We start from the raw sequence: 19,705 nt of genomic DNA, 5'->3' as shown, positions 1-19,705 counted from the left end.
CCCCATCTGGTACTTACTGTAGAAGCAGTGATGAAATTCAATTTTTTCCCCTACCGGTTCTGTGGGCATGGCTTTGGGGGGGGGCTGTCACTCATGGCCACGGCCACTCAGTCACATGACCCCCACCACCAAGCCACGCCCACAGAAGCCAATAGGAAAAAAAATTGAATTTCTGTTCTACCTATTTTCTTCCCAGGCCAAGGAAGAAACAGAATATTTTACAATATGGGACTCATTTTATCAGTGGTTAGATAAAAGAGGTAGAAATTAGAAGATAAAAGATTATTGTTATGTAAAAGTAAACGATGAAAGATTATTATTGCATGTAAGCAAGCATTATTATTATCACTATTATTAAAATTATTGTTACTGTTACTACTAGTACAGTTATTATTATTATTATTTAAAGTAAATGGATTCAGACAATACACTAAGGACTTTTGTATATTAAAGGGAAAATGTATAAATAAATAAAAAATTAAAAAAAGAAAATCCTTTCAAACTCTTAAGGGGACAAAAGCTGAGGCTAATGATGGGAACTCATCCTGACGTGCAATGCTAGAGCTCAAACTAACCAGAACTGAGACCAACCTTGGCTTCATTAAGCCATTGAGCCACACTGGGCCTCTTGAAGAAGGCAGTAGTAGAATTGAAAAGGCAGCACTAAAATCTTCTAAACTAATTCCAATGTGCTGAAAGTTAGCAACCAAATTCTCCAGACTATGGTAACCACTCACCCACTTTGATAAAACTGCTTTGTGAAAGTCTAATCTCAGCTAATCGGCTAATCTCAGTTAGTAATCTCAGTCTACTGTCAGCTAATCGGGACACGGTGGCTCAGTGGCTAAGATGCTGAGCTTGCCGATCGGAAAGGTCGGCAGTTCAGCGGTTCAAATCACTAGCGCTGCATAACAGAGTGAGCTCCTGTTACTTGTCCCAGCTTCTGCCAACATAGCAGTTCGAAAGCATGATCGGCCACATGACCACAGACGTCTTTGGACAGCGCTGGCTCTTCCGCTTTGAAATGGAGATAAGCACTTTCCCTTAGAGTTGGGAACGACTAGCACAGATATGCGAGGGGAACCTTTCCCAAAATGGGACTCGGTGGCTCAGTGGCTAAGATGCTGAGCTTGCCGATCAGAAAGGTCGGCAGTTCAGCGGTTCAAATCCCTAGCGCTGCATAACGGAGTGACCTCCCGTTACTTATCCTAGCTTCTGCCAACCTAGCAGTTCGAAAGCATGTAAAAATGTAGAAAAAGTAGAAAAAAAGGAACCACCTTTGGTGGGAAGGTAACAGCGTTCCGTGTACCTTTGGCATTTAGTCATGCTGGCCACATGACCACAGAGACATCTTCAGACAGCGCTAGTTCTTCGGCTTTGAAACAGAGTTGAGCACTGCCCCATAGAGTCAGGAATGACTAGCACCTATGTCCGAGGGGAACCTTTACCTTTAATCTCAGCTCAAATCTTTCATTTGGGAATTATAGTGTCTTTAGCCTGGCGATGTATGCATTTCCAAAGAACAATGGGATAGGTGGAAGGACTATAGTATCCAGGCTGCTTTCTTTGTTTGATTTTTTTTTAAAAAAAAACACTCTTTCCTTATAGTATCCCTTTCTGTTAAGAAGAGGCTTAAATTTGTACTTCAACTTCCAAGCTGCCAATAGCAACTTGAGAGCATACAAGATACATCACGACAGAATCCATATTCTTTAACGCCAGTGGCTGTCTAGAATTCTGTACATTTGTTTCATAAATCACCCTAAATCAGTGTCCCTCCCTGTGCCCTGTAGTCCAGCAAGTGTCACAACCTGGTGGAAAACATACTGTTTGACACTAATAGAAGGTTTCGCCAGTGGCTGCTAATGCTAAGATTATGACTTTCTGTGTATTTCCATTTCAAACACGGCTTGGAAAAGGGGTGGAAGAAAGGCAGCGGGCTCGCCTTTCCTTTCCGTAGTCTGCTAGCAGGTGCAGAAATGAACACTGCCTAGAGAACATAAAACAAAGGGGAGACACACTGCGAACGGACCGCTGAAAAGAAAGCCTAGCAATCATTCAGCCCCCTGTGCACATTTGCAGGGCAAAACAGACAAAAATTAAATTAATTTTTTAAATTTAAAATTAGTTTTGTTTTAAGAACCATAAATTAGTTCCTAAGATCACGCATGAGGAGCTCGCTTATCCAAGGAGCAGACAAATGTCTGTCTTCCACTAAAACGGCAGAAATAGCAGGCAGTTGGTTCGTTAGGGAGACCCCCATTCTGTAACAGTGAGGAGGAAAAAAGATAACGCTCAGGAATGCATCTGTGTAGAGGTCTCCCCTGTGGCTTGACGGGACAAGCCACTTGCACATAAGCAAAGAGCAAATCCTTTCCAGCATTGATGATGTTACCTAGTTGGGTAATGAAATGCCTGCAAGAAAACAACCAAGTTCAGAGCACCAAGGATCCCTCCTCTTCCTCCTCTTTGCAAACACCACTCCCTTCTAGCACTGATGATGTTACCTAGTTCGGTAATGGAATGTGGTGTTTTCTGAGCTCAGCTGTTTCCTTGCAGATGTATCGTTACCCAAATTAAGACTGCTAATAACTGATGATGTGTTACCTAGTTTGGGTAATGAAATGTCTGCAAAAAACCAACCAAGCTCAGAGAGCACCAAGGATCCCTCATTTCAACCCTGAGCAACAAATATTCTCCTTTATTGATGCATCTGTGCAAAAGGAACTTCCTGATTCAGTCTAAATAGTTTGATGGGAAAGTGTCCTTTTTGATATCTAGGAGAACTTCGCAGTGAAGAACAAAAGTGTCCCAAAGTGAGAAAGCATGTAGTTAAAAAAGTTCTAGACTATCCTTCTTCACAACATGGTCATTTTCCTTGTCGTAAGGATGATCTTGTATGGAAGAAGCCACAATTGTAACCCAAAGGAGAATGTTTAGCATTTTTGTAAGAAGTCGGCTTTCACTCACCTTCTCCAAACTTACGGGTTCTTTCAAAGACTGGCCTTTGAACAATGCAACTGGCTGACTTTTGAATATCTCAATCATTAAAACATGCACTTGAAAAATATTAAGTCTTCCTATAGTATGCTATCATTGCCTGAAAAGGGGTAGCTTCCCATTGATTAATATAGAGTGACAGATGTCTGCAAATTATACCAGTGAACTGCAGATACAGAGCAAGTCATGTTTTATTTTCCTCAACCTAGTATTAAACTCATGAGACTCATAATCTGTCAGCTGGCTAAACTGTTGTGGTGACAGTTGATCTAAACCAAACTTCTCTTCATTATTAGAAGTTCAGTGACTGGATTAAAAAAGTAAAAGTTCCCCTCGCAAATATGTGCTAGTCGTTCCCGACTCTAGGGGGCAGTGCTCATCTCCATTTCAAAGCTGAAGAGCCAGCGCTGTCCGAAGATGTCTCCATAGTCATCAAAGGCACACGAAATGCTGCTACCTTCCCGCCAAAGGTGATTCCTATTTTTCTACTTGCATTCTTACATGCTTTCGAACTGCTAGGTTGGCAGAAGCTGGGACAAGTAACCAGAGCTCATCCCGTTATGCGGTGCTAGGGATTCGAACCGCCGAACTGCTGATACCAAAGTGACTGGATACCAAAGTTTAACTAAGGCATAGTATGAACACTGCATTCACTTCTATTACTTTTAGAAGAAGCTCCATTCGCTCGTCTCTACTTTTACTTTCTTTTGTTCCTCTCAATTTTATTTTGAAGGGATAACATCTGTATAATGAACCCGAGTCTCAGCTTTATCTTCTAGACATTTAGGCAAAGAAAGTTTCCATAAAGTAGATGATGGAAAACAAAAACAAACACCATGTATTTTGATGCTCGATCCACTGGATGGAGCAGTAAATGGAATGATCTATTCTATATCGTTATCCACTAAAGGACACATGTATATGCATTGATGCGTAAGAGACATGTGCAAAAATAAAATTAAAAAACCGTATGGGGTGGATTTTATAAAATGGATGGATTTAACTGCAAATAAACCATCTGACCTTAATATAATAAATAAATAATGACTCAAGCATGATTTATTTTCTACCATGTGTTTAGAGTACCCATATATAGGAATCTTCCTTTCTGGCAGATTCGTGCAAGCATTTGCTGCATAGTAGACTTTAACAGACTGAATATTTGGGCAGCTACAAGGACCATCTCAATGCCTCTTGTTCACTGAATATTTGAAAATGACAGCTCTACCTCCCCAAAGGGCTGTTGGTGGACTCAAGTCACTGCCTGTAGAGTACTCTTGTATATTACTTCCAACAGATAACAAAATACAGCATCTCCCATCAGCTGCACTTGTTTGCAAGACATAATTTCCTAAAGTATTTAATCATTCATCTGGCTTGATTTCAATTAAAGTCAATGAAAGGAACCAATTACTACTTAAAATTGCTATTTTGGAATTTAAGGACATGAATTATTTGGCAATGAGCAAATTTCTTCCAGTTTTAGTATGTTATTTAAAATTGAAACCTATACTCAGATTTAACTTAGTATAAAACACTAAAATGAGCCGCATGGCATCTGTAACAAGCACAGGGAGTTTTAAAATGCATACATAATCAAACGTACACTGATCCTTGCAATTCTAGTTTTAAAAAAGATGAAGGTTTAAAGAGGATTTTCCTCCTCAAAAACACTATCAAATACATTAAAGAAGCAAATATATATATATATGAGGAGTCGCAATATAATCTCAGAAGGTCTTCTTGTGCCTATAACAAGACCAGCACATTTAAACTCCAAAAAAATATTATATTATGATCATAAACAAGGTGTAGGTCTATAATTGTACGAAGATCTATCCATAATTATACAACTAGTCCAAGATGAAGTCAAACGCCATTTTTCCCACCAAACTTCCTCCAGTATAATTTTCTAACTAATCCTGTGCTTATTTTGATATGTCTCAAGAGAAGACACATCTCTGACGTGACACAATCTTTGGTCTTTCAGGATGAGCTGTGAAAAGCAGTCAGATGATGGTATAACTCTGCTGAGTAGACAAACCGGTTGTTTAATGTCCGTTTCGTATAATTCCCTTCTATTACAGTCAAGCCCAATTCATAGAAGTTTAAATCCATAAACCTCTAGAGACCTAATACACCACTCACTATAAGCTATCTTTTGACAGAAGCAAAGCCAATCAGACTTTGCTGCAATAGTAACTCTGAAGATAATAGTAAACAGAATACATGTGGCATTTGAATGTCCATAGGAGACTTTGTGAAAGTATGTTGTCAAGCAGAAAAAGGAAAGGATCTTTGAGATGTAAAGAAGAAACAGCTTCTTTCTCCCTCTCCATCAGGCAGAAGCACCATGGTTCAAACTGGCACTATCATGAAGATACAACAAAGAGGTACCCAAGCTTCTAAATGCATAGAGCAGGGGTCCTCAAACTTTTTGAACAGGGCGCTGATTCACGGTCCCTCACACTGTTGGATGGCCAAACTGGCTGGGTGGGCATAGCTAGCTGCTCATGTGACTGGGTGGGCATGGCCAATTCAGCAGTCCATTTTGCCTTTGTCCTTGCTTTATTTGCTCAACCCAAGGAATCTATTTACTTAAGACCACCCATCCCCCAAAGGGAAAAAGAGCACAAACTTTCTTGCCACTTGCCTCACTTCATTACAACGGCAGCTTCAGGCTCCTTAAAATAGGCCATTCAAAAAAGAATAAAACAAACAGGATTTCCTTCAAAATAACTCCTGATCACATGTTTCAGATGACCACACAATAAACCAGACTGAGAACTGCGCCAATTAAGACTGCAACTAAAAACCCCAAGATGGGCATTGAGAGACATTGGAAGCAAGGGGAAGAAGGCGAGAATCAACACACACACACAGCCTCCAATGGTGAATGAAGGAAAGATAATGGTCCCTCAGACTGTTGGGAGGCAGACTATAGTTCGGAAAAAAAACACGAAATAATTTCTATGAGCACTGCACATATCTTCATTTGTAGCACAAAAAAAAGCATGAAATAATACAATATTTAAAATGAGCAATTTTAACCAACATAAATATGCTACTAATTCAATGGGAAGTGTGGGCCTGTTTATTTGGGATTACAGGGCTAAAGATCTTTTAAGCCTGGAGGAGAATTCACAAACTGATTTGCTTTTTGCCACACTTGTGCATGTGTACGCATATACACACATGAATATCTACCAAAATTGTTCAGCAACCAAGGCATATGATCATTCAACTACACATTGTCCTCCCTACAAATGAGTGATGCATGTTTTCTTTAAAGGAACTCCGATGCAGGGTTAATCTATCATGATAAGCCATAGAGTGACCATGGTTTACAAACAGTAATTGAGGTCATACAGCAAAATAATCTCAAACCAAGGAAATCAGATTATGCTTAGTGGGGAAGCCCAAATCTTGTCTGTATTTATTGCTAGCTTCTCTAAGTAGTTTATTGAAGGGAGAAATATAAATCTCCAAATATAATAAGTAAAATTTTTAAAATGCCAGCATCCTACTTCTAAGGTTTGATATAATTTGGATGGATTTTATGTCTATAATAAAAAGTAGACTTGAGGGGACATTGAATAGAGGTATCACCAAGCTTCAAGTGATAGAAGGAAGCAATTTAGTTCTTCATGCACCAGGGCTATGATCATAAATTCATGCCAATTAAGATTTTAGATCATAGATTTTAAGGCAATTGCTTTAAATTTCATGATTTTGTCCATATAAAGAAGGTAGAGGGTACAAGACATGTTTTATTTGCCTTCCCTGGTGCTGTGGAAAAGGAGAGCAATTACAGGAACACCCAGCCTTGTCATTCATTTCCTGCTTCTCTCATTTGGAGATTTAAGGAAATATTTATTGAACTACTTTCTCCAATCACAATGAAATAATGCCCACTGCTGAGTTTCCTGCCAGAAATGTTGACGCGGCTGAAAACACTGCATCAAGTGTCATCCTTAAGGACCGCGCTAGTCAAAAAAATAAAATAAATCTAAGCCATTTGCTTATGTCCCTTAGTGGCATCCTCTGATTGAAACATCCTTCCCAATGCAGCTATGCTGTGAAGTGCGTACAATTGATCATCAAGATAGCAATGACAAAAGTAGAGACCAGTCAAGCTTTCTTAGCTCAAAATCTCTTCGTTTCCAAGTCACATCAGATGCAGCTTTCTGCTGTCAGAAAGTAAATGCATTGGCAGCAAGCAAACAAACAAACAAAATCCTAAAATTATTATCTATTATATCTCCTGGTTTCTAGCCTGTGCCTTAACCACTAGATCAAACTGGCTCTGATGGACATGCAAAGCAATCCCTAAATACATTTCATCTGGGTCCAGGGTTAGTGTCTATTTCTCACATAGTACATATTTCCAATTCGATCTGTTTTTAAGGCATACTGATTAATGTCCATTCTAAGTGACAATCAAGTTTTTATTCTATTCCATTCCATTCCATGAGCCACAGTGGCGCAGTGGTTAGAGTGCAGCACTGCAGGCTACTTCTGCTGCCTGCCGGCTGCCTGCAATTTGGCAGTTCGAATCTCAGCAGGCTCAAGGTTGACTCAGCCTTCCATCCTTCCGAGGTGGGTCAAATGAGGACCCAGATGGTTGCAGACAATAGGCTGACTCTGTAAACCACTTAGAAAGGGCTATAAAGCACTGTAAAGGGGTGTATAAGTCTTAAGTGCTACTGCTATTGCTATTCCATTCCATTCCATTCAGATTTGTATTCAGGGAGTTAAAAGAAAAGTCAAGATAATGACCACAACCATGCTCTTGAAACTATCCCTTTGTTGATGCAATCAATATTTTTCCCCCGCAGTGCAGCTCACTGCTGTCTCATACTTGAGTGGCTGCCCATTAGGACACCTAGATCTCTCTCAGTTAGTACTGTTGAGCTAGGTACCACCTTCTCTGTGATATCCCCTAGTTACCATGATAGAAGATCAAAGGTAAATACCTAGATATGAGAACTGGGGATGTTCTAGAAACGAGCACTACAAAAAGCGAAATTAATCTAAATCCTGGTAAGTTAACAATAGGCAGGATGATTTCCCCATGGCCAAAACCAAAAACTCCCTTGGGTTACTCTGTTGACACAATTACTGATTTGTGCCTTAGCACTAATGTAGATACATGTCCATGAATCTCTCTTGCATTTGTAAAATCAGTGAGCTCGCCCTACTGGAGAGACTATTCAATAATAATTATAGCTGCAGAAGTTGATAGTCAATGCTATTTAGATAACTGCTCGGTGCATAAATTTGGAGTGAGGAAAAAAAATGAGCACTTGGAGACTGGAGACCCAAATATTAGTTTGCGAAAAAGCTACATATTTACCTTCTGAATAATTAACTTAGCATTGAAAGGGAAATGACACTTCTGATGCTATTCCACCTCCGTTACATTGCTCTGTTCAAGCAAAAACACAATGGCAACATCTAGTTCAACATTTATCACATCATTACTTTCAGAGTTTAAGTAAGATGGGCTAACATCTTCCCTGGGAGATGACAAGTTGCATTAATTGTTTCTAATAATAATAATTAACATTTCAGGCAACATGCTAGAAGAGCTCTGCTGCTTCTGCCATTTCGTTATACATGGAACTGGAAGGATTTCACTTCCAGTATATCTGAAGGGTGCAAGGATGGAAAATTGACCTTAACATTATGGAATCAGTCTGTTTGCAGTGGGCAGCTCAACTATAAAATGGTGCTTGTAAATAGCATAGGAATAGTATTTAAACTCACATACCATGCCATAACATTTTGCAGCACTCTTTGGGTGGTTTACAATGTAGAAATATTATTTGTGTATTGCCCCCAACAATCTGGGTCCTCATTTTACCGACCACAGAAGGATGGAAAAATGAGTCAATCCTGAGTCCTGTCAGGTTCGAACTCCAGGCTGTGGGCAGAGTTTGCCTGCAATATTGCACTTCAACCCCTGCACCAACAGAACTAATACATTTTCCAAACATGTACTTTGGAAACCTTAAGCTTTATGTAAAATAGGGCAATATTATTCTAATATATGAGCAGCGGGGAAGTTCTGATCCAGAAGACCTCCAGATCTAACTTATGGACAACCAGGTTGATCCACAAATTCCACTCTCTTCATTTTCTACTCTTTCTTCATGGAGAAAAGTTACGTCTCCCTCTGTGTGAAGGAAGGGCTGCCAGGAACCAGCTTGAGATGGGGTTCTTCTGACCCCAAGCCACGTCCCATCTTGTAATTCATCTTGACCAACATGAGTGGGCAACCTGGCTTTTGGAGTGAATTGTTATCCTGTACAAATAGCAAAAGGGACGCAGTGGCTAAGTGGCTAAGACACTGAGCTTGTCAATCAGAAAGGTCGGCAGTTCGGTGGTTCGAATCCCTAGCACCGCGTAATGGAGTGAGCTTCTGTTACTTGTCCCAGCTTCTGCCAACCTAGCAGTTCGAAAGCCTGTAAAAAATGCAAGTAGAAAAATAGCAACCATCTTTGGTGGGAAGGTAACAACATTCCATAGGCCTTCTGCGTTTAGTCATATGACCATTTCTTCGGACAGCGCTGGCTCTTTGGCTTTGAAATGGAGATGAGCACCGTCCTCTAGAGTTGGGAAAAACTAACACATATGTGCGGGGGGGGGAAGCTTTACCTTTACAAATAACAAACTCATTCTCCTCTAAATATCCTTACATGGTTAAATGGCAACCCTCAACAGGGGAGAAATATCCCTAGATCAGGGGTGAAATGCTACCAGTTCGGACCGGTTCGCCCGAACCAGTAGCAAAGATGCCAGCTGTTCGCCCGAACCGGTAGTAAAAAAAATGCTATCAGTTCAGGTGAACTGGTTTTTCTGATGATCAGCTGTGCCACGTGATTTATATTAGCTAGAAAGCTGGATTTCCTGCTCTCTAGCTAATCTAAATCACGTGGCACAGCAGATTTCTCCCCCACCCCTTTGCTGTTCTCTTACCTTGCTGTTCACTTACTCGCTTGCCAGGCATGCTAGGTAGCAGGTTCTGCCCTCCCACCTGGACATCATTTTGATGCTCTGCGCATGCATGGAAAGTGCTGTGCATGCATCGAGGTGACACATGTGAATGCACATGCTCACGTAGCTACAGAACCGGTAGCAAAGGAAAGTGGATTTCACCCCTAGACGCAGAGGGCAAAGACTTAGGGCCTAACAATTTGACTTACAAATAAATGTAGAACTGAAAGGATGCGATTAAAGTCTTCAGAATCTTTCCAAAGCAAAAGCCAACTTGACCTCCAAAAGCAGAAGGAGTTCCACCCAATAATTCCCTGTCTTTTAATCCAATGAAGTTTCAAATCTTGATAATACTGTATGGAATGAGATCTTAAAACTCATCACGTAGAACTAACCTTCACTAAAATTAAAGAATTGTTTAGAATTACCTGCTGGTGGGGGAAGTGTTTTTGCATTTCTATTAAAATGTCTTCTGAATAATAAACGGACACAGAATTTATTCAATTAAAGTTGAAATTCAATTTTTAAGTTTATATACCTTGCCCCCAAGTAAACCTGCCTAAATTCGGTGAGATTTCTAAGAAGTTACACATGGCCTTAAACTCTCTCTGAAATAGTCAGAACTTTTATTTAAATCCCTTTTGCCTGACATGTATAATTCCATATTAATCAGGGATAAACAGATCAATTCTTGAATTCCAGTAAGAGCTTGAACCTTTTTTTAAGAAAGAAAAATAAATAAACAACCACTATTGCTTCTTTTAATAGTCACCAAAGTTGCCCCAAAGAGATTGAGAACTGCAGGATGCATCTGTAATAATAACATATAAGGCGCATTGAGGCAATATTTCCATTATGGCTGGATTGGCGGGGCGGGAGGGGGGGGAGAGAGAATATGATTGTCACATAAAGGATTCATGTGAGTGATGCAAACAGAATTATCCTGAGAAGGATAACACCCATTTCAGCAGAGGGAGTAAGAAGACTGAGTAAATTTTAAAAGGAGAGCTTCAGCCCAGCATGTCACAGAAATTAAATTGTCTTTGTTTATTATGAGATAATGAATTTGAGAGGACAAGAAAGGATGGGGTTGGGTTTTATTTAATGCACACGTTAAGATGGATACACGTAGAGCTGGCGGATATAACATTGAATTATGTCCTGTCAAGTGCACATGATTCATTCAGCACTACAAATATTGATCTGACAGGTCACCTTCCCTGCACATACCTGCACATCCTTCTCTGAATATGATGAACTCCATAATATTCCTTTGTTTAAGCCTTCCAACTTGAAAGCACCAAGTTACCCCTGGTTGTCACACAGTTGTAATTAGCGCACGGTGATTCGGAATTTCAATTTCAAGGCCACATTATATTTCTAAATTTCTTCCACCTCCTCTTGCACCAATTAGTGTCAATCGGGCACACTAAAACACACCATCCTGACAGGCAAACTCTGACATAACGCTTGCCTGCCTCTTCCAGACCAAGATATAATGTCCCACTATTTGTTTTTTGATAAATGGCTGCATTTAATAATGTTTGTTTGCATATTTGTTCATCATGCTAATGAGCATAATTACTTTTATTCACGTGGCAGCGCTACTATTACAGCTGATCTATGAGCACGTTGCTTAAATATGTATCATTAGTATTTTCCATGCACTGGTCAAGTTGAAGTGGGAAGCATTAGTAGATCAGCAGTTAAGCTTCCCACTTCCGCTTAATCACACTTGTTTCCTTTGGATAAAAGAATGGATTTCCAGTAGCAATAAACAAGATCCCCTTAGCCTTCTCTGGTGGATATTTTTATTGAGCAATTGAAGCTAATTCTGAATTTTCACCAGTTCCAGCCCATTTTATCTTTCTTTGTACTCCTCCTGCCATCTTCCCTACCCATTTCCCCACACCCAAATGGATGGTGTCCAACTCACCCGGTTAATGTGTATCACCTCTGACACATTGCATCCCACTCCTGGGCACTGGTTACCAGTACTTAGCAATATCATGCCATCCCATGTTACAAGACAACAAACTTTCATTCGGCTAGGGTCAAGGATGCTGAGCAACAAGGCCCTCCCTATTCAGCAAGAGAATGTGCAGCTCATTACAAGGTTGAAACCCCATAGGCCAGCATGGAAAACAGCTGTTCGCTTAACATCTACCCAGTTTAGCCCTTGGAATGACCGGAGAGAAGAATGTGTTGTGGCCTGCCAACAGCCAGCAGATCTGGCAGCAGATTCGGACACTGAGGAGGTTGGGGAGGAACATGGGCGAGTCCTGGAGTCTGGAGAAGGCTCTGATGAGGGCTCTGTGTTGGAAGCAGAGAGGAGGCCAGGGCCACCTGACAGTTATCAGCTGTCTTCAGAGTCAGAAATCAGTGGGGCAGAAGAACAGATGGAGCCTGTTCCCAGTGTGCGCATGCGCAGAGTTGCCAGACGAAGGAAACAGCTAAAGAACAGAGGTCAGCTTGGGAGTAAAGGGACAGGTGGACAGTGAATGGCTGCTCGCATAGGGAATAAAGAGGAGCGAAAGGGGAGGGGAGTTTGCAGGAGACAATTAGTTCAATTCATTAGGGTGAAGATCTGTTCCTGACTTCTTGCCAAGTATTGTCTGCTACAGAGGGGCGTTTGGAAGATATTGGCCTGGCAGCTCTCCAAGCCTGATAAAGATCTGTAGTTGTGAAATCTCTTGAAAGACTGTTGGACGGGACTTTGCTGGAGAGGAATTCCCTTTAACCTAAATAAAAGAGGTTTTATCGGGACAAGGAGTCTGCTTCGTGCTCTTGGGAAGCCTAGGTCAGAACAGAATGGTTTAAGGCACCTTCTTGTGGCTTATTAGTGGCCATTAGTGATCTTTCTACCAAACCTCCTGGTTTTGATCTATATCACTTTGCCTGGTTGAAAATTGAATGGAATTACGTGTGATACTGAAAGAAGTGCCTCTGCCCTTTTATCAGTGGGATGGAAGGATTCCCCTTTTTGCAATTGTGATGCTGATGTGCAAACTATTAAACATATTGTGCAAGATTGCCTACACCATGCATTCCCTGGTTCTGCCTGAAGCAACGCCAGAGGCAATCGCCTGGATAGCTGAATTGGACATCCAGATATGAGGTCACTGCCACAACCCCATAGAAGTATCACTTATAATTACATGGACTGTGTATATATGTTTACATCTCTTCTGTCTTGTTTTCACCATATGCTAAATATTATTACACTTTTCCTGCCAACCCATCCCCTGGCATATTGTTACAGTCTACCAAAGGCAACTAGCTCTAGGAAATGCGCCACCTTGAATTTCTAAATTTTAAAATATTGCTGGACTCCAGCAACTTCTTTATTTATAAGAATGTCTCATGGACTGTAGAAAATAAAGATTACCTTGACAGAGATCAATCAGATCCACTACCAAAATGACAAGGAGAAAAACATAACTTAAGTCCAAAGCAAACAGAAAGTATGCACAAGTGGCTGAGACAGACACCTCTCCAATTCACGTCGGTATAAGCAGGGGAGGAGGCATAGCACAATCAGATTTAGCAAGATTCTGTTCTTTTGCCTGTAAAGGCAGTCTTAGCCTTCCACTGGAGTTGAGTCTACCTGGTAGAGCTATCATGGACCTTCTTAGAAGACAGACATTGTAGACAGTTGCAGTAGACTGACCAGTTCAGAAAGGGCAATCTAGAATTGTAGAAACCATCATGATGAACAAAGGTGAGTTATGGAAAGGAAGGTCATAATTTATCTGCTAAACTTTGTGTCAGTTGCAAAACCTAGATTTCTGGTTGTTGTTCATGAATTCCTTTGAATCAAGCAGGGCAAACAACACACCTTTGTCTGGAAATATTGTTAGTTACAATAGCTCTCTGTCGGGGTAAATCCAGCAGGTTCTGACAGGTTCTGGAGAACCGGTAGCAGAAATTTTGAGTAGTTCGGAGAACCGGTAGCGGAAATTTTGAGTAACCCTAACCCACTGGCTACCCCCAGAGTGGGGTGGGAATGGAGGTTTTGTAGTATCCTTCCCCTGCCAGGCCCACCAAGCCACACCATGCCCACCAAGCCATGCCCACAGAACCAGTAGTAAAAAAAAAATTGAATTTCACCACTGCTCTCTGTACATTCTTCATTGGTTGTCTATTCATGCATACGTTTTTCCATAAGTTCTTTCAGTGAGCTCTTTCTCAACAATCCAACATAAGGACTTTAGATATTATTAATTTACAGTATAGAGCACTTTAAGTCATTTATCAAGATAGCACAGAATTACAGAAATAGCAACCATTAAAATAATGATAAAAGAAACACTAAGAATCAACAGCAGTCAACAGATTTGAAAGTCTGAATGAAGAGGTGCTCCAGTGACAAAACTGAGCAGCTACACCAGGAAAGATACCCTATTCCATAACTATAAAGGGATTTTGTTCATGATCAATCAATTTTCCAAATCTTGGTGAGCTAGGACTACAAATCCCTAGAATTCCCAGACAACATCCGCATTAAGGAGAGCATCAAATGTTGCACAGCCTATCAGTTATTATATATGCCACAAGTTAGTACAGTGTTTTCTCATATCCCTCCCAGCCTCAAAGAATGTTGAAATTGGATTTACAGTGGGAGAAAATACAAATTTTTAAAACAATCTTTGTATCTTAAAATTATCATTTCAAACTCCACTTCAGGAAGATAGAATTAAAGTGATGGAAAAGCAGCCGCAGCCAGAGCAGAATCCAGAGCTTGGCAAAGACAGTTCGCTCTCTTATTAAAATGGTGATGGTTCATGTTGAGACTCAACCAGGTCACATATTAATAATTATCAGTGACAATCTTGAACATCAGATGAGGCCCACTAGTGAAACAATATTACATCTCTCTCTCTCATTTATCTTTACTGCTTATGGCCCCTCTGTGGTCAACATACTGTGAGCACCATGGACATTTAATTATGAACACATCATAAATGTGGCTGACAAGGCAGAAGCTGGGGCCAGATGCTTGAGGGAGGAAGCACGGATGAAACCTCTTATACCTGCAATACTCTTGCTCTCACAAGCCATGTTCCAAGCTGCACCACAAGATTCCAAATTCTTCTCCTCCTCTTGCTTCAAGTTGTTTTCTTTCATGCCTCCTTAGAAATAAAACAGCCTGCTCCCCACGATGTTCTTTTTGGAATGATGTATTTGATGTATGATCTACTTGGCTTTACATGAAAGTTTCTGGGGTCTTGATTTGGGAGTTTCAATTTCTCCGCTGCTCAGATTTGGGGAAGGTGAGTTAAGGGGTAGTTAAGGGCTCTCTAAAAGGGCTCTCTAAAACTTATACATCGGAAAGGTTGGCAGTTCAGCGGTTCGAATCCCTAGCACCACGCAACGGAGTGATCTCCCATTACTTGTACCAGCTTCTGCCAATCTAGCAGTTTGAAAGCACGTAAAAATGCAAGTAGAAAAATAGGAACCACCTTAACAGTGTTTTGTGCACCTTTGGCATTTAGTCATGCTGGCCACATGACCAAGGAGACGTCTTCAGACAGTGCTGGCTCTTCAGCTTTGAAACAGAGCTTCAGCTTTGAAACCGAGATGAGCACTGCCCCCTAGAGTTGGGAACGACTAGCACATATGTGCGAGGGGAACCTTTACCTTTAAGGGCCCTCTAGTTTACTTAGAAATGTAGCTCATGAGATACAAAAGGAAAACAGCAATGTTTCATGATGTCTTGGTTCTATTATTGCAAACCTAATCAACTATGGAGGAGGAGAAAGAGAAGGAGGAGGAGGATTATTTTGGCCCCCATGTCCTAACAGCCATCACATTGTTCTTCTGCAATGCCATGAGAATTATATATCACCACAAAGCAGCCTTTCATCTAACTCAGCTAGATTCTAAGTACAACTCCTTTTCCTCCGGAATGGAATAAACGGGGAAAAAATAAAGTAGCAGAAACAATTCTTAAAATCACTCATTACAACTAGAGAAAGGAAAGATGCACCCTACCCTAACTGACAAAAGGGTTTTTTAAAAATGAGGTCATACCAATGAACCAATTGGTTATTTCCAAAAATTTCACAGCAAACACTAGTTGAACTTCATGATCTCTATCAGTTTATTTATTTATTTGTTATTATGAAACAATTTGCAATTTTGTTCCTTCTGATAACAAATAGATTTATTAACATTTTCTCTAAAGCGAGACCCGTACCTAACAGCGATAAGGCTATACAGTAATCTTTGAGCTGTAAAAATCCAGATAACTACTAGAGGGCAGCTAAGAAACAAAAAAGATGATAATTATGCATCGGTCAAGAGGAGTTTTGCAGCCCAGATATACAGTAGTATACCCACCAAGAACTTCTGCCATCAGAAGAAACGGTTACATCTTGTTCCCTCTAAAGCAACCTTTCTTAAAACGAACATCTAAATGTTTTGCACGGGCAACTCTCAACTACAAATCCCAGAATTCCTAGGCATCGCAGAAGTTGTCAGCCTAGCGCAATGGCGCCAATTCGAGAGTCTGAGAGAAAACAAGGGTCAACCGCCTTCGGGAGTAACGGCCATCTTGTATTTTTGAAATGAAATTATGGAAGGAAATGTCTTCTTTACAAAAAGGCTCCCAGAGAGCATTTTAAAAATTAAACCAAAAAAAAAAAATCTGGGGAGCCTTCCCAATACCTGCAGGTGTTTTGTTTTGTTTTCTAATGCATTTTTCTGTCCTCACACCTTAGACCCAAGTGAAACAACCTCCCACAAACCAAGACCTTCGGGCTACGTGCAGCCTGCCCTAAAGCCATATTTGGCCTTGCTCAATTTTGAATAACCTGTTGCCTCAGCTGTGCCAGGCTGTTCACCACGATGAGAAGTTCACATATTCAGTATTACGGGGGGGCCCTGGGGCAAAGCAGTGCACTGGGGGAGCCTCTACAACAACTACTCACAGGAATAAAAATGTAAACGGCTGATAAAATCAAACATATATTTTTGCATGTTAGTATTAATAAAAGCGGCGGTAAAACGCAATAAATATGTTGTTGTATTTATATGATGCAAAGTGCATTGAAGGGTTAGCATACAAAGATGAGTTTGGGGCTCCATCAGGCCCATGCATTAAGACAGCCCTGCAGGTATTATCTAAACAAAGGAAGAGAAACATAACCAAAAACATCAAAGCCGAATAGCAAGATAGTTCACAGGCTTCAGAAAGCCACAGTCCTCTTTCCTCAGAGCCGGCCAGTCTTAACCCTGGTTCATCTTTTCATACCATCTTCCAGAACATGAGAAATTTAACATGGTACCTGAGTGGAATCACTAAGCAGAGTCTTCAATGAAGCCACAGTTGAAGAGGACTCAACAATACCAAGAGTCAGGAAAAACCACCTCAAACCCATGTAATGGCAGCCTCAAGGGCTGCCATTTTGTTTCCAAGAAGCTGCATTCTGCCAGCAGTCTCAGCTGTTGATATTTGTGGCCGGAATTCTTAGAATGTTGCCTCATTAGCCAGCTGTGGTTAATTAAAGTGGCCTTCTGTAAGAGCTGCAGTTAGAATGCAGCATTGCAGGCTAATTGTGCTGACAGCCAGCAGTTTGAGCCTGATGGGCTCAAGGTGGGCTCAGCCTTCCATTCTTCTGTAAGGTAAAGGTAAAGGGTCCCCTCGCACATATGTGCTAGTCGTTCCCGACTCTAGGGGGCGCTGCTCATCTCCGTTTCAAAGCCAAAGAGCCAGCGCTGTCTGAAGATGCCTCCATGGTCATGTGGCCAGCATGAGTAAATACCAAAGGCACATGGAACGCTGTTACCTTCCCACCAAAGGTGGTCCTTATTTTTCTACTTGCATGTTTACATGTTTTCTAACTGCTAGGCTGGCAGAATCTGGAACAAGTAACGGGAGCAAACCCTATTACGCGGCACTAGGATTCAAACTGCCGAACTGCTGACCTTTCTGATCGACAAGTTCAGCGCCTTAGCCACTGAGCCACCGGGTCCCTCTCCTCTTTCTTCTGAGTCCATTCCGCATCCATTCTTCTAAGGTCGCTGTGAAGCAATATAAAAGTCTAAGAGCTATTGCTATTGCTCTTTGGAGATCTAGTCACAAAGAAACCTGTTTATTTCCCCCAACAGGAGAAGGAGCTTGGTAGTTGATCCTTTTTTTTTGGATCAACACGTTTGATAAAAAGGGATAGGCTATAGCTCACTTCATCAAATGCACATATGGAGTGTTTTGAGTGAGCATTCTTGAGTGAGGCTGGCTATCTGGATTAACACTCGGCACAGAATACAGATTAACAGAGTTGGACGGGACCTTGTAGGTCATCTAATTCAACCCCCCGCCCAAGCAGGAGATCCTACACCATTTCTGACAGGTGGCAGTCTAGTCTCTTCTTGAAAGCCTGCTACATGGAGACAGCTTCAGGTGGGGGGGAAATGAAACATTGATTTGGGGTTTTACTGATTCGATTGATTTGTTGTTATAGAAATGGCTAGTTTATATTACTATGGAAAAGTGAAACGTTGAGGTTCAGTGTTAATGCTTTATTCTACTGCAACAGAGGGAGTCAGAAGTCAATGCTTTCTTTGTCTTTTCTCCCTCCCCCCCCCCTCACTTTTCTTTCCCCTTCTTCTCCCCACTGTGTCCTCCTATTTGCTTTGTATTTTTGCATTTTATTCTATAATCTAATAAAATGTTTACAGACTGGGGGTCGGGAAAGACTTGGCACAGATTCTTCCTTTCTCATGCATGCTTCTTTTGTTCTCTCCCACATATCTTTCACATGGGAGCTAAGATTCTTTCTCAAGATGAGTTTTTGTTAACATGTGTGAACACCATTACCCAGAACCCCCTAACAAGCATCCTTGGCAACTTTAAGACACATGGAATTCTGGGAGTTGAATTCCATGTGTCTTAAAAGTCACCAAGGTTTGGAAACCCTGCTGTAAGGTTATGGAGGTGATTTTTCACATTAAAATGCATGGACTTCAACTCCCACAATTCCCCAACCAGTTATGCTTGCTAGGGAATTCTGGGAGTTGAAGTCAACATGTCTTAAAATTGCCAAGTGTGAAAAACACTGGTATAGAAACTTTTTGTCTACCACCAAATAGATTCACATGCAGTACAGTGGTGGGATTCAAAAAAAAGTACTACCGGTTATGTCGGTGTGGCGTGGCTTGATGAGCATGGCTTGTGGCTGTGGCAGGGGAAGGGTACTGTAAAATCTCCATTCCCTCCCCACTCCTGGGAGAAGGATACTGTAAAATCTCCATTCCCTCCCCACTCCTGGGAGAAGGATACTGTAAAATCTCCATTCCCTCCCCACTCCTGGGAGAAGGATACTGTAAAATCTCCATTCCCTCCCCACTCCTGGGAGAAGGATACTGTAAAATCTCCATTCCCTCCCCACTCCTGGGAGAAGGATACTGTAAAATCTCCATTCCCTCCCCACTCCTGGGAGAAGGATACTGTAAAATCTCCATTCCCTCCCCACTCCTGGGAGAAGGATACTGTAAAATCTCCATTTCCTCCCCATTCCAGGGGAAGGATACTATAAAATCTCCATTCCCTCCCCACTCCTGGGAGAAGGATACTGTAAAATCTCCATTCCCTCCCCACTCCTGGGAGAAGGATACTGTAAAATCTCCATTCCCTCCCCACTCCTGGGAGAAGGATACTGTAAAATCTCCATTCCCTCCCCACTCCAGGGGAAGGATACTGTAA

The 19,705-nt window shown here is 41.3% G+C and overlaps 1 long non-coding RNA gene across 1 annotated transcript in view; it reads right to left on the bottom strand.

The window, feature by feature from the left end:
* The window catches only part of LOC309397333, a 177,087-nt gene extending 159,588 nt beyond the window's left edge, over positions 1-17,499 (bottom strand). Inside the window, exon 1 of the long non-coding RNA XR_014176238.1 lies at positions 17,289-17,499. This is a non-coding gene — a long non-coding RNA (uncharacterized lncRNA). The remainder of the gene's footprint in view (positions 1-17,288) is intronic.
* Between the last annotated feature and the right edge of the window lie 2,206 nt (positions 17,500-19,705).

Source organism: Natrix helvetica (genome assembly GCF_964273705.1).
Source record: "Natrix helvetica genome assembly, chromosome: 10".
In the NCBI taxonomy this organism is placed as follows: domain Eukaryota; kingdom Metazoa; phylum Chordata; class Lepidosauria; order Squamata; family Natricidae; genus Natrix; species Natrix helvetica.
The sequence above is the reverse complement of the archived record's forward strand: the minus strand, read 5'-3'. Positions and strand labels throughout refer to the sequence as shown.